The sequence below is a fragment of the Austrofundulus limnaeus genome, unplaced genomic scaffold, assembly GCF_001266775.1.
Source record: "Austrofundulus limnaeus strain Quisiro unplaced genomic scaffold, Austrofundulus_limnaeus-1.0 Scaffold244, whole genome shotgun sequence".
Classification (NCBI taxonomy): Eukaryota; Metazoa; Chordata; class Actinopteri; order Cyprinodontiformes; family Rivulidae; genus Austrofundulus; species Austrofundulus limnaeus.
Genome location: NW_013952646.1, coordinates 746,688 through 747,205, shown reverse-complemented (window position 1 = coordinate 747,205; position 518 = coordinate 746,688).

Below are 518 nucleotides of genomic sequence, written 5' to 3'. Positions count from 1 at the left end.
GAGTAGAACTGGGCCCAGGATGGAACCCTGTGGAACTCCGTGGGTGAGTTTGGCTGAGTCAGAGAAAGACTGGCCTAGTAAGACTGGGAAAGAGCGGTCTGATAGGTATGATTTGAACCAGTCTAGCACCACCACAGATATTCCTATGTCTTTCAGAGTTTGAAGGAGAATAGTGTGCAAAGGTCCAGTAAGAAGAGGACAGAGTCCATGCCTCTATCAGCAGACATTTGCAGATCATTTGATACACGAAGGAGGGCAGTCTCTGTAGAGTGTGATCTGTGGAAGCCAGATTGAAAGTGGTTGAAAAGTTTATTTACATCCAAGTATGATGTTAGTTGTACTGAAACAATTTTCTCCGACACCTTAGACAAAAATGGTAGCTTTGAAATGGGCCGGTAGTTATTTAGGTCAGATGGGTTTAAAGATTGCTTTTTTAACATAGGCTCCACAACTGCTATTTTAAAGGATCATGGGACACATCCTGATGTAAGAGAGGTTTAACAAGTCTGCAAGTGTGG